Raw genomic sequence first — 12,755 nt, forward strand, 5'->3', positions numbered from 1 at the left:
CATCTGGATATATCTTACATATATGTAGTTAAAGAAAAAATGGAGGACAGATTCCATGTTTATAAATGTTTAAAACAAGCAAAAGTAAACTTATAAAAGAAAACTAGTCATAAAACGTTGGAAAAAAGTAAAAGTAAAGAAAACAGATGATTATCATGAAACTCAAGGCAGTGGTTACCTTTGTGGGAAGGAAGACATTATGATTGGTAAGATGTGCTAACAGTTTCTTGACCCAGGTGACGGTTATATGGGTTTCACTTTATAATATTTGTGAAATTGTGCAATTATGTTTTGTGCCTTTTTTGTGCACGCATTATTTTTGCAATATAAAATTTTAAAATAAATGGTAATAAAGCAGCTTCTTGTTTGTACTCTACTGAGTTTATTCATTCAGTAATTTAGTGTTACACATATTTAAAACTCTGCATTCCTGTACATTGGATAGGCCATAAACAGAAAATAGCTTCACAGTGTGTAGTTCTCCTCAAAGATCCACACTTAACTGGGAAAAAGGTTAACTAATTCTATCAGTTACTACAGGAGGGCTTCTTTTCTGCTATGCTAAACACTGAGCGCTCATGGCTAGTGGGCCACTCTTCACTAACCAAAATGCTTCCTTTAGACCAGCTGAGTTACAAAAGAATACAAAAATTAGTTAAGTTGCATTACAGAGTGGCTGTTATTTTTTATCACACTTCTTAAAACAAGAATATTATAAAGGGATACCAAATTCTGTGCCATTGGTGATGTATTATAATTTCAGTTATGGACCTCTAATCATCAGTCTTAAAGAAAAGAACTTAGCCCTACATTAAATGATGACCATTATTTTTTTTTTCTATGCAAAGGTTTGGTATGTTAAAAATGATATATCCTAATCAATGAATTAATTTAAAGTTATATGCTTATATATGTCTATCTGTGTCTATGTGTGTATAAAATTAAAGTTTATATTTATAAGTGATTTTTTCAGTTATCAACCAAAGACTGTTTCTGAATGAATAATATCCCAGTGATTTTTACTGTCCTCCCATATATTATCAATCATAAAAATAAACAGTTGGAAACCATCAACAAAATGAAAAGGCAAATACTGAATAAGAGAAAATATTTGCAAATCATATATCTCATAAGGGGTTAATATCAAAAATATATAAAGAACTCATAATACTCAATAGCAAACAAACCAATCTGATTTTAAAATGGGAAGAAAACCCGAATAGACATTTTTCAAAATAAAATACATAGCCAGCGGGTACACGAAAAGATCCTTAACATCATTAATCATCAAAAATCAAAACCCCAATGAGATATCACTTCACTCCTGTTTGGATGGCTATTATCAAAAAGACACACAATAAGTGTCAGTGATGGTGTGGAGAAAAGGGAATCCTCATGCACTGTTAGTGGGAGTGTAAATTTGTTCAGCCACCATGGAAAACTGTATGGAGATTCCTCAAAAAATTAAAAATAGAACTACCATATGTTCCATCAATTCCACTTCTGGGTATTTATCTAAAGAAAATGAAAACACTAACTTGAAAAGATATATGTACCCATATGTTCATTACAGTGCTATTTATAATAGCCAAGATATGGAAGCAACCTAAGTGTCCATTGATAGATAAATGGATAAAGAAAACTGGCATGTGTATAAAATGGAATATTATTTAGTTCTGAAAAAGAATGAAATCTTGCCATTTGAAATACCATGGATAGACCTCAAGGTCATTATGAGAAGTGAAATAGATCAGAGAAAGATAAATACCATATGATCTCTCTTATATTGGACTCTTAAAAAAATACAAGCTCATAGAGAACAGAGAAAAGACTGATACTTCCAGAATTAAGGATTAGGGTGTGTGTGTTGGGGGGTGCGTGCAGAGAATGGGTGAAGGAGGTATTAAATTTTTTAAAAAATGAATCTGGAAGTCAACTATGTGTATTACTATGTCAATTAATAAGAAGAATTTAAATTGACAACACACTTTACAGTTTAAAATATTACATTCTTACATGAAGTTTTATGAAAACTGTGAGGTAGAGCCATGTATTGTTTCAGGATGATAAACCTAAAATTTGGAGTTACTAATTGACCCATTAAAAATCCATTTTCAATTCACACTATTATTTCACTGATAGTGCAGTTATTCCCATTACTGCCTCCTCTCATTTATAAAATTGCTGTCACCCATTTCACTTATTCTATAATCAGAAGTACATAGTTACTATTGCTATTTTGAACTGTTATCTAGTAGATTAATAATGATGTAAAAAGAAAAGATTTTAGGGGCACCTGGGGTGGTTCATTTGGTTAAGCATCTGACTCTTGATTTTGGCCCAGGTCATGATCCTAGGGTTGTGGGATTGGGGCCTGCATCAGGCTCCAGGCCGGGCATGGGATTTTTGGGATTTTTCTCTTTCTCTCTCTTCCTCTGCCCCTCTCCCCACCTCAAAAAAATAAAATGAAGTAAAATAATGAAAAAATAAAAAGTTTTATTTGCATTAAAAAAATAAGTGTTACTGTATTCTTTTGTCCTTAGCTTTTATATAATGCGTTTTTCCACTGTTTTCTTAAGTATGTTCGAGAATGTGTTATTTATTGAATGCACAGTTAAATATTTTATGAACTCACTACATTTTTTGTAATTTCTTCACTTTTGGATATTAAACCTCTAGGCTCTAAGTTTTCTCTCTGCATTGTCTTTACCTCTGAGGTTGAAGTGCCTCTTGTGTTTTCATCATTTTCTTTACATATTCGAAGTTGGATTTCCAGATTCCTGACAGGGATAATAAGCACGGTCCTGCTTAGTCAGGCATTAATTAACAAATATTTATCACGTACCTATTTGCCAAGTACTATTCTAGAAACTGACAAAAACAACAATAAAAGATATCATGATTAAATATGGTGTTTAGGTTCCCATCTCTGTGAGCCCAGCACAGAAAGGTACTTCCAAGAGAAAAGAGAGTTGTTGAGAGCTGAGTAGACTTAACAAAATGTGCTTACTCCAGAAGTAAAAGATCTAAATCTTTTTTCCCTGCTTTTACTTATAAAATGTTGATATCACTTTAAGATGTTTTTTTTTTTCTACTTTTCACAGGGCTTTGTTTGTTTTACATATATTTCAAGTGACACTGTTTTCATATGTAATGCAAGTATGAACATAACTTTATTTTTTTAAACTTAACTGGTTATCCCCGTACCATCTATTAAATAATCCAAACTTTCCCTACAAATATGAATTGACATATTCATTTTCCTTGGGTTTCTTTTTAGGTTTTCTATTCTGCTCTTTTCTCTGCCTGACCATTATTATGACTGCATTACTCTATCTTAATTTATGTACCTTGTTAAAATACTCTGAATTCTTGATTATCCCGGAATATAATTTGGGTTATGTTTTAGGTACCTAAAATAATTATCATTATTATTTTATTATAATCACATTCATCTAACAAATTGATTTGAAAGTATTATTTTTTGTGATATCTTTCCATCTAGCTATTTTGTATGCTTTTACTTCTTTCTATTCTTCTGTGTATCAGAAAGAAATTTAAAATTTTTTGTCTTTCATTCTTATCCATTTCCTGCTAATGTTTTTAGATATTGAAATAATTTTAGTATAGTTCTTTTTATTAAAGGGATGTAGGAGGGGCACCTGGGTGGCGCAGTCGGTTAAGCATCCGACTTCAGCCAGGTCACGATCTCGCGGTCCGTGAGTTCGAGCCCCGCGTCAGGCTCTGGGCTGATGGCTCAGAGCCTGGAGCCTGTTCCGATTCTGTGTCTCCCTCTCTCTCTGCCCTTCCCCCGTTCATGCTCTGTCTCTCTCTGTCCCAAAAATAAATAAACGTTGAAAAAAAAAAAAGGAATGTAGGAAACTATTGATATTCAATGATTATATATCTAAAGATTTATTTGCATAGTGCCTTCTATTTTCATTCTTTCTCAATTAACATATTGGAGCACAAAGTATACAATCATATTATCTCTAAGTATTGATTCTATAGCATTCTCTTTTTCTTATTTCTTAATAATTTTTACTCTGTTGCATATGCTGTAATTTCAAGAGCAGTATGATATAATACTGTTGAAATATACATAATTTTCATTTTTCTGATATCATTGGAAATACCTTTATTGTAAGTATGGCAAATTTGTTTTATATTATAATGCTGAATCCAATCTACTAATAGTAGTTGCTTTGAGAACTACATTGTGAAAGTTTCCAAAGTCATGTCTGAGCTCAATGGAAAGTAATACCCTGGTTAGGTAACAATGTCTGTTATATATAGAGGTAAAAAAGAAACAAAAATGATACATATTTGCCATCCCTGTTTTAGTGTTTAGCAGCAGTGACAAACAATTTGGAGGAAATTTTGAAGCTAGAATAATTAAAAGCTTTGAAATGTTCCAAATATTTCACACTTATAAAACTTATGCTAAAAAAATAGGATTTTATGGAGAAAAAAATATATAAAAGCTCTTTATTTTCAAGAAGCCACACAACCCTAGCATTACCCTTTTACACGTTAATATCCAAGGGTGATGCTCTCCGAGCAAATCTCTAGCCTAATGAACTAGCTTATCCAGGCTCATGAATCTCAAAGGCTCAGAATACCAAGTGGGGATAAGAGGCACTATTCATGTATGAATTTCACTTTAATAGTGAAAATTTTGACCACCATGAGGGAAATGTTATCTCTTATGTAGGATAAGTTAGGGTCAGGGAAGAGTGTTCATGCATCCTCAGAAATAAAATATAAACACAGAAGCTTCTGTTTATTATCTCAGCAAATAAAAAGACATGTTATATATTGTTGTATTAATAAACTGGTCTTAAACTGAGTGAATTAAGACATCATTCATTTTATTATCTGCTCTGTTGGTTGATGGGTTCACCTTGGCAGTTCTTTTACTTGACATCTTTTGTGAGGTTGAATGAAGGCCCCAGCTGGTGCTGGAGTTTTCTTGAGTCTCAACTGAAATGCTGGAATGGTTGAGTTTCTTTTCATTATCATGTAATCACAGTGCCTCTCCTTTCCACATAGCTTTTTACATAGGTCTCTACAAATTTTCTATCCAGCAGAGTAGTTATACTTTCTACATGAAAGATTGGGGTTTCCAAAAGCAAGAGTTCCAAGGGAGAAGAAACAGAAGCTCTCAGTCCTCTTAAAGACAAGGATTGGAAATTACACAATTCCAGTTCTAACATATTCTATTGGTTATTGCAAGCTACCAACTTTCTTTGAAAAGTGGCAACCACGGTTGACCTTGTGGCCCCTAAAGAGTAATACTCTTATTACATAAAACTACACTGAAATCCAAGACTCCTAAAAGCCTTACCCTACTGTGGCACCAGGCTCAATCTTAAGGCTTAATAAATCTTCCTTTAAATGAGATCATTTAACCAAATAGATGTGGTTTCTTGAGTTTCTCTTATTCTGAAAACTTATGAATTAAAATGACAAATTATCTGTACTCCACTTACACAGCATAAAATTGTGAAACAGGTTCAGGAGAACTGCACAAATAACAACAACAACAACAAAAGAAGGCGAATGTCAAGATGGGAGGCACATAACAGCCCCTGGCCATAGCAGTGCTAAAATCCAGCCAGGTGTGGGTTGACAGTTTCTCTTGCTCCACTGATTAGGCTCTATTTCTATTCCCTCATTTTACTCAACTGAGTTCTGCCTACTGGGGTCTTAACTTTTCCATTTACCATGAAAAATGGTCCATTTTTTATATTGCCTTAGCTTTCCTACCCTGGTTCCTCATGCAAGAAACTGGAGACTCAAAGATCACTTTGCATTTTGAACTATGTTTGTACTTTTCTTTTCAAACTGTATAACGTCTTTGAAATCTTTGCAGACTTTCTGTGTATCAAGTTACAGTCCACTCCATTACATAGAAGCCATACCTACAAATCTTGAGACAAGCTTCTCTCTCCCTTGGGCTGAGAGTAAAGATGCTAAGTGAGAAAACTTTAACAGGCTTTTACAGACCCTCTAGAAGAGAGGCTCTAAGAAGAATGCTCATAGAAATCTTTGTGTCTAGCTGAGAGCATTTATGAGGCACCATCATAAGTGGTGAGACCTTCCGGAGGTTGTACAATAAAGTATTACAGCCACACCCTTGGGATATTAACCCCCAGACCATCTTTTACTGACAGAGCCCTGTATTTGATCTTTTCTTTCAGGTTATTTCTTATTTTGAAACCTATGTGAAAACGAAGTTTCAAACCCAGCAGTTCCTTAAATGGAAATGTATTCTCTAGATTCTATTAGAAATTTATATTTCTTATTTGTTCATTTCTCTATATCAGATGGCAGACAGATAAATAGATAGCCTTACTAAAACCAGTTGGCACTTTCAAGCTTCTGCCCAGAAATCTTCTTACCCAAATACTGAATTCCATTAGGTATATTATTCATTTTCCAATTTGCTTAAGTATCATTGGTGGCTTAACTTTTCATCACCACATAAGACTAGTCACTTTTTTCCCCAGCTTAGAAGCGATGAAAAGTGATAGGGGTAGTACATATGAGGGGGATCAGCAACCCATGCAGAGTGGATGTCATCACAGGTTCTTTATTCAGGGAGAGATTCACCCCCTCCAATGTGGAAAGAGGGTTGCTTGTACTGTCAAAGGAGGATCAGTTGATGCAGGTCTTCAAAATCCTTGGCTCTCCTGGAAATTGCCCGTATGAATGCATATCAAGTTTAAGGGGTTTCTTTGTAATAAAGCCTTAAGTTTAACATTAGATTCTGCAAAATTGTAACTATATTTTGTGGAGTAATGCAGTGACCTGTAGGATTAGAGTTTGTGTTTATTTTTGAGAAAGTCCTGTAGTTATAGGAGAAAATGGCTTCTTTTAGGGCAGTTATCAAAGTGTGGATCATTGCCAAAACCTGAGTAGAGAATTAAAAGCCTAAGCTTATTATTTTATTTCTCCAAGTTATTCAACGCAATTAAAAGTAACAGATTAAACTCATTATATTATTTATGTTCAATTATGACATTATTTTCACTCTTGCAGCAATTTTGTGTTCACCCAATACTTGGTTTTTATTGGTGATTGTTGCCTTGCCATAGTGAAAGCTTCTGTAATTTCATCGCCACATATTTGGACTTTGGGTTGCTATCATCCATCGTGACCAAAAACTGGGAAAAATACATAGTAGTACATACAAACAAGGATAAGCTGGAAACTGCTGGAATATCTCACTCTGCCTCCAGCAATGACACATTCTGTGTAGAATGCCTGCTGTTTCACTTAACACATCCCAAAGCTCATGACTTTCTTGGTTTTCTTTTCTTTTCTTTCTTTTTTTTTTTGACTAATGTTAACCTAGAATCAAACAGAGGAGGTATTCTCAGAAAATTTAGTTTCAGCTGAGCCAAGTTTAAACAATCACAATGGAACCATAATAAGTAGTATCATTTCAGCCAGGTTCACAGTAGCTTAGCCAGGTTAACACAGAGAAGAATGCAATACTTATACAAGCTCAAGTTATCAATTTTTGTTAATAATAATTGCCCTTTTTTCACATAAGCAAAATTTCTTTTAGGAAAAATAAGCCATCTATTGTTGTTATGTTCTAGGCATTAAAGAATTATCAAATTTGAAGGAAAAAGTTGTTCACCATTCAGCTGACAGGCTTGGAACATATAGAATCAGAGATACAATAAATGATGATGCATCCGGTAAGCATATTGTATGGGACCTAAAGCAAAGTAACATGGGAAGATAAGGAGGTGTTAGAATTTGAGAATGAAGCCCTAAAAGATGATAATAAACAGGTTCATGTGGTAATGGCAATGTGTGTGTGCGTGTGTGTGTTTGTGATATGGAATATGGAATAAGAAACTTATTGCTTGATTCATTCTTGAATTTGAGCCTTTGTAATTTGTTAAAGAGAAACTGAGAGTGTATATAAGCTTAATATAGAATTTACTTCATGCCAACAACTTAGATCTTGAGCTTTGAATTTTAGAGAAATAGTTTTGTGTTATTATCTGAAATTTATGATCCTATGAATAATTTAAAATAAAAATGGAATGAAATTATTCTCATGTATCAAAATAGGTACCTTGAAGTGATTATAAAATGAGTGGTATGGGGCCATATGAAAAACACTACACTTGATGGAAGAGCAGAATGGAGTAAGAAAGACAATGGTTGATTTTGCCTAGTCATGATTTTAACCTGTTAGAACTTGAGGTCTAGCAACTCTAAGATAGCAGAAGTTGATATAAGAAGTAACAAACCCAGGAAAGCCACAGTGGAGGCAGATGCTGCAAAAGCATTGCAGTGAACAAACATATTTCAAAAGAGGGCACTGCCCTTTACTCTTTGTTGTATGTTGCAAGCATCCACGTAATTCTAAACAAGTGGGAGTAACAGAAAAATACAGTCGTTTGCTTGCTTTTGTCAGCTTTTTTCTCCCCATTAATTCTTTCTAAGATGCACATCTGAACTTTACATCAGGTCATTGCTCAGCTAAAGCAAGAGCTTCTTGTAATAATGATGCCTTGATTTGCCCTTTGCACCATTCTTAATGAGCAATTACTCACAGGGATTTTTCTGGGAAAGACAGAGCAAAGGGACTTGGGGAATATTGGTAAGTGAAGCTTTATCAGTGGAATAACACTTTTATGTAACTAAAAATACATTAACAAGTATTATAGTCTTAAAACTATGTCTCTGTTCCATAATGTCTGTTCTCTGCTGTTTTGTTTCAGTGTATGGAAATAAATGGGGGAAAAAGGGATATTGTATTTAGTTTTCCAGGGCTGCCATGACAAAACACTACAAACTGTGCTGTAGTGTGTTTGTTTTTCACAATTGTGGAAGCTAGAAATCCGAGATCAAATTGCCAACAAGTTTGGTTTCTCCTGAGGCTTCTCTCTATAGCTTGTACATGGCCTTCCTCTTGCAACATTTTCGCATCGTCCTCCTGCTTTGCACTTTTGTCCTCAGTGTCTCTTCCTCTGCTTCTAAGGACACCAGCCATATTGGATTAGTGCCCCACTCTAATGGTCTCATTTTAATTCAGTCACCTCTTTAAAGGTCCTATATCTAAATGTGGTTACATTCTAGGATACTGAGAGCTGGGACTTCAACATAGAATTTAGGAGGGATACAATTCAGCCCATAACCGATATTTAAAAATTTTTAAAGACATAAATAAAAGTCTAACACATGTAGTTAGGTTTTTTTTTTTTTTGCAAATATCTTGATGAAATAATATATTCATATAAAAATGATCTAAACTATGCCTTATCCAGATTTCATGATAGATACTTTATTTCTCACATCAATAGCATGGGTTCATATTATTATTACTATTTTCAAATAAGAAGGTAAAACTCAGAAAGATTTAATCAGTTGTGCTTTTTCATTTAGGAAGAAAGTGCAATGTCAGGATCTGATTCTAGTTTTGCTGACTTCAGTACTCTTTCTAATAAAGCTGCCTCTGGATTTTATTCAAGAATTGTTAATAATTTGTGACTCAACATCAGGAATTGGCAGATGGTGCCTAGCTATACACATAATTCAGTTTAATTATATTTAATTAGAATGATCAAAATGGGTATGTGCAGGAACATAGATAATGTGTATTTGAAAACACACTAGGTTTATTAATGTGAGATTGAATAGACAGTCCATTAAATTGTTTTTTAAAATCTTAATTTCTTACAAATTTCTTAGAAGTTTTTTTTATTAGAGACTTGATTATAAAACAATTTCTACAAATGTAAACTGTGTACCCTATTCTAATGTAGTGTTTATTGTGAAAGATGGACATAATGTAGTTTTAAAATTGAATTGTCAAAAATAACCTTCTATCTTTAAAAATTATAAGCTACGATTTAGACCAAGTAATCTAAAGAGAATACAAATTACATTGGCCCAAAAGTTACCCACAGATTTTTAATATGTTATGTGCACTAGCCATTGAGTTATTATAATTGTGAATGTATTAAATGGAATTTCAGAAATGTATGAGGTCCCTTAACTGAAACAATTCCATCAGGTTCAGTCAAAAAATACAATAAAGGAGGAATAATTTTTAGCCATTCTTCAATATTGGAACCAGGTATGTCTCATGAAAATTGACCTCCTAGCCTTTGTCATGTGCTCACATGTCCCATAAAGGCAGAAGCAACTAGCCCCAGTTTCTGTCTTCTGCTTGTGATCCTTATTCTTGTTTGGTTTTCAGTTAAGTTATTTGTTTTAACAATCTGCCTTTCTTTGTCTTTGACTCTAAGCTTTTTCCAAAGCCTTTAGCTGAACCACCATACTCAGTGGGCACTTCATCTCAGTGCTCAGTGTATGGCACAAGTCACTGCATTCTAAGTTACATGCAATGGCTGAGTTAATAGGAAGCTGCTATTCTTTAAGTGCTTATGGTTTACCAGGCAACAAACTAGGTGATTTATATAAATTTAATCTTCTCAACAACCCAATGAAGTAGAATTTATTATTTATGATTTAACTATTACTTTCAGAAAGCTGAGAGATTGAGATAATTTAAGAAGTTTGCTTAAGATATATGCATAGCAGAACTGAGAGCAAAATCTATACATTGGATATGTTGTGAAAAGAGCATAGCTGTTGTAGGAAAATAGAGCTTAGTTGAAATATTAGCTCTGCCAATTACCAATGAAACCTTAGTTTTCTTATCTTTAAAATGAAAAGATAAATGATGTTTATCTTAGAGTATCGCAGGAATTAAGCGTAAAAAAACATGGAAAGTCTTATAACATTATTTTGAACAAAGTATATCATCAATCATGTTAGGTTATGTTATTTTATGATTGCACTATTATCCCACCATTTAGCACTGCTGAATTACTTGAAGAATAAATAGGGTTGCTCTAGGATAATAGCAGCTGCCTACATCTAAATTTCTCAACACATCGTCCCAGATAAGCATAAAATGAACAAACAAAATACAACAAAGAAATATGAAATAAAAGCACATGCTTCACAACTTAGCAATACTAGGAGGCAGAGATTTTCACAGGTGAAACTATTTATAGAGAAACATACACCAAATTTCACTAGTGCATACTGTACATGAAAGGAATGAGGGAGAGGAGAAGTAAAAGACTCTGAAAAAGAGAAGGGAGTGGGAGGTCTTATACAAAGCACAAATAAAATCACCTACAGGAAGAGAAAGGCTAACACTAAATTTGAAATACTCATCACACATCTAGGACTTAACGGGTCACAAGTTAAAACCTACCATAAAACCTACCATAAAAGGGGTTCAGGGAGAAATGGACCAGAAGTGGCAACCTCAAAGAAGCATTTTTTTTTCCTAGGAAGAAAGCAGATATATAGAGACAAACGGTCCTTCTTAGAGAAATGTCAAGAATGGGATAGAAGACATGATGGGATATCCAGAAATAGGAGAAAGTGAGACCAACTGTCTATGAAGCTACTATATTAAACAGAGAATTTAAATCAGCTGATTAAAATTTCTCACAACAAAAGAACTTCAAAATGAAAGGCAATTGTGCTAAAACACTGAAAATCCTCAGTCAAGAATGAATAAATATTAAACTAGAGTGTAATATGAAATTCAAAAATTAAGAATGAATTTAGAATGAATTTTATTTTAAAAATTGTGGCATGAAATATAATGAGAGTTGATTTAACTTAAAAAAATTGATTTTAATACAGTCAATCTCACTATTAAAATGAAAAATAATTACAAAATACCCAAGAGAATATAGATTGAAATAATCTAGTAAGGGCCTTTGAATAATGATAGGAAAAATAGTCAAGAGAATAAAAATTACATTCTAAAAAGGATCAGATTAGAAGTGACTGAAATGGAAGACAGGCAAAAAACTAACCAACCAACCAAAAAACAAACAAGTAACCTATTAAACACACTGTATATATAATTTGAAAATATGAAGAAGAAAAATAAAATAAAAAACCAGAAATGTTTAAAATTATCATACAAGAAAAATGTTCTTTTTTCAAAAAAAAACTCACAATGAACTTGGGAAAATTGACACAGAAAAATCCACTATGACACATAATTTAGTAAAATTGTCGAGCCAAAATTCACAATATAGATATAACATTTTAAATTTTGCTGTGCCCAGCAACCACATATTGAAGCAGAAACTACAGAGGGTGAAAGAAGAAAAAGAAATACTCTGATGATTGAATACTGTGATGTAACATTTTTAGTGCAAGATATGTCAAGAGATTAAAAAGTCAGTAACGGGGTGCCTGGGTGCTCAGTTGGTTGAGTGTCCAGCTCTTGATTTTGGCTCAGGTCATGATCACAGTTCATGGGATTGAGCCCCACATCAGGCTCTGCACTGACAGCAAAAAGCCTGCTTGGGATTCTCTCTCTGCCTCTCTCTCTCTTGCTCTCGCTCTCTCTCTCTCTCTCTCTCTCTCTCTCTCTCTCTCTCTCTCTCTGTATGTCTTTCTTTCTCAAAATAGTAAATAAACATTAAATGAATAAATATAAAAAATAAAAATAAAAAGTCAGTAAGAATAAGATCTAAGGAAGATCTTATGGCTACATATTACATAGTATATCGTGATAATAGCAAATATATGTGTTCTTCTCAAGGACCTGTCACAGTTATAAAATACTGATCATATATTAGGTTGCCAAAAAAAAAAAAAGAACAAATTCCATAAAATATAACAATTGCAAACAACATACTCTGATCATAATGGGATAAACTTAAATTTAAAAATAAAATTAT

The 12,755-nt window shown here is 33.4% G+C and overlaps 1 long non-coding RNA gene across 1 annotated transcript in view; it reads left to right on the forward strand.

Moving 5' to 3' along the window:
• LOC123381784 overlaps positions 1–9,142 on the forward strand; it is an 89,523-nt gene extending 80,381 nt beyond the window's left edge. Inside the window, exon 3 of the long non-coding RNA XR_006589219.1 lies at positions 7,611–9,142. This is a non-coding gene — a long non-coding RNA (uncharacterized LOC123381784). The remainder of the gene's footprint in view (positions 1–7,610) is intronic.
• The last annotated feature ends 3,613 nt before the right edge of the window (positions 9,143–12,755 follow it).

Source organism: Felis catus, chromosome D4 (assembly GCF_018350175.1).
Source record: "Felis catus isolate Fca126 chromosome D4, F.catus_Fca126_mat1.0, whole genome shotgun sequence".
Taxonomy (NCBI): domain Eukaryota; kingdom Metazoa; phylum Chordata; class Mammalia; order Carnivora; family Felidae; genus Felis; species Felis catus.